This window comes from Crocuta crocuta, unplaced genomic scaffold (genome assembly GCF_008692635.1).
Source record: "Crocuta crocuta isolate KB4526 unplaced genomic scaffold, BGI_CrCroc_1.0 scaffold61, whole genome shotgun sequence".
NCBI classification, from domain to species: Eukaryota; Metazoa; Chordata; class Mammalia; order Carnivora; family Hyaenidae; genus Crocuta; species Crocuta crocuta.
In genome coordinates, this window is record NW_027528369.1 from 11,156,218 (window position 1) to 11,159,135 (window position 2,918).

Below are 2,918 nucleotides of genomic sequence, written 5' to 3' on the forward strand. Positions count from 1 at the left end.
CAGAAAAAGAACCACTCTGGAATGGAAACTCTTTATCAGAGTTAACAAAGTAGTTGTTAAAGCGGATAACTTCCTAAGCCTTTTAGGCCTTCCATGCTGATTCTCTCTAACTGCCAGAGTTCCAGGAGCTGAGGATTGACCCCTTCTTCCACATAGCTGTGAAATAAAACTGGAAAAATAGAATTGCACCAAAAAAATCCATTTGAAATACAACTAAGAGAACACATACTGGGGCACCTGGGTAGCTCAGCCGGTTAGGTGTCCAACTTCGGCTAAAGTCATAATCTCACGATCTGTAGGTTCAAACCCCACATCGAGCTCTGTGCTGACAACTTAGAGCCTGGAGCTGCTTCAGAGTCCCTCACTCTCGTGTGCTCCGCCCCTCCCCCGCTCATGCTCTCAACAATAAACACAAAAAAAATCAGAAAACACATAGTAAAAAAATGTCCAGACAATAACTTTTAGCTATTTGAGTTCATTTCATCAGGAAGTTCATCAAACGGGCCATGCGAATTCCGCACAGAGCACGGACCAAACAGCAGTAATACAGGGACACAGCAAGCGGCGAGCACCTCACCTACCAGCGGACACCCCACTCTGGCTCTGGAGGGAGCTCGCCCAGCACACTTACCGTCTGAGGGAGGAGGGGCCCTACACATGGCAAAGGGCAGGTCAACAAACTTATTTTGGCAACAAATGCAGATTATGCTCTGAACCAGCATTTAGTGCCGCTCCCTAATTATGTTATGTAATTGATAATGGGCTCACTGCTCATAATGCAAAATCTCTCTCCTGTCACAATGGATAAAACATAACTTTACTGTATCAAATATACTTAAAAACCCAAGGCACACAAAGCTTCTAGAAAAATATTCTCAAATACAAACAACAGAGTTTAACTCTGTCTGTGGAAAGTTCTACTTGTCGCTGTATCAACCCTGTAATTATAGCTAACATGACAGGCTCGCGTGGTAAGCAGCCCATCTGGTTTGGGGAGATGAACGGCACTGGCGCCGTGTTTAGCGTGGCTGGTCCACAGAGGATCTAGAACATCTGACAGGGCCATGCAAGTGAGACAGCTGACACAAAGTCAGAACTGCAAATGAGGAACTCGAGACCATGTGACTCCTTTAAAAACACACTTCTGGTAAAATTACGTATATTTTGCCACAATTTTTAAAAAGAGAGGAAAAACTCAAAGTTTTAAAGTTGAATCAAATTTATCAATATTTTGAGGTAGCTTTTTAACTAACTCAGAAGGCGTGCACAAAGGACACAAGAATGTCAAAGTTACTTGGTCTTTGTTCCTCCCATCCATTCAGGAGGGCCAGCCTATCAGCTGAGACCCTGCTCCAGAGCACAGAACTACAGAGAGAACAGCTGAATGGAGGGTGGGGGAGGAAACCACCAGATAGGGATCCAATTCAAGAGTCACAATCAAAGTTGAGCAAGATGTTTTTCCTTTTTTCTTTTTTTAACTACAGTTTCAAAGGAATGTCAGAATACTGGGCTCCAAAGACACGAAACAGAGCAGATCTTCCAGGACAACATTTAGTAAGAGAAATCAGGGTCCCCAAAGGAATCAAGCCCACAGTCCTGGGGTCTCTGATTTAAACTATTCGAGCTATGCCATTGACCGGGTTTGCGAGAACCAAAATAGCAACTGTTTCAACTTCACTGTTTCCACCAGCAATATCCTGTTACATCGCTTTGCTGAGCCCGGCTCATCATTCCGCCACAGGTACCAAAACATTCCAAGATTTACAATTCAACAACTGTGCACGCTTTCACTCCTCAGTTTGAAAGGAATATTGAGGATACTGCTCAAATCACTTTAAAAACTGCCACCTGAAAGAAAAAGGCTGCAATCTGATTTTTTCCACCAGGAAATTTGCAAAACCATCCTGTTCTTGCAAAGGGATATAAAACTTCCTATATAACCTGTAGACACCGTGAAACCTAGGCGTGCTGCATCTTAACTGCTGGAGAGAAAATGGTTTTCAAAGCACAGGGCCAGCTTAGGCCAGCTTAATCTTCCAAAGCCTCTTCCAAAAATCCTTGGAAGCCGGGATACAGGCGAGCTTTCCGAAAGAACAACAGAAGCAGTAAACCTTGAGGAGGCACCAGGAAAAGAACAGACCTCAAGAAAAACGGAAGAGTTCCTCACCTCCCCCCACCCCCAAACAGCAAAGACACAAAATTTAACAGCACAATCCGTCTTTGAGAGAAGCCTGAATCCATGTGGCATGGCCAGCCGTACACACGCGCGCGCGCGCGCGCACACACACACACACACTCACTAACTCACTCACAGCTACCGCCCTGCCAGGGGATGATGAAATGAGGAACGGAAATTAACATTTCAGGCAACGTCTCACATTGTTCCTTGAGGCCAAGGACTGCTGTTGCAGCCGCCACCGCCACCGCTTCCCTNACCCCCGGCGCCCCCACTCTCCCTTCCCGACTCCGGCTCGCCCGCCCCCTCCGGCTCGGAGCCCGAGAGCCGCCTGCTCCCATTTCAAAACAGTGATAATAATAGGGACGCTGGGAATAACAACTACAACCGACACTGCGAATGCACCCCTCCCTCGGGTCAGAGGTCGGCGCACCGCTCCCCCGGTGCCCGGGGCCCCCGCCGGCCCCTCACGACTGCGCCGGGCCCTCCCAAGTCCCCCAAGCGCACTCTCAACCCCTCACGGCTGCCCAGGGCACCCCCCAGGCCCACCAGGAGCCCCCGCCAGCCCCTCACGGCTGTCTGGGCCCCCAGGACTAGCCAGAGCCCCCGTCAGCTCCTTCACGGCTGCCCCTGGCCCCGGAGGCCCACCCATAACCCCACCTGGAGCCCCCACGGCTGCCCCGGGGGCCCCTAGGCCCGCCCGGAGCCCCTCACGACTGCCCCGGGGCCTCCTGGCGCACTA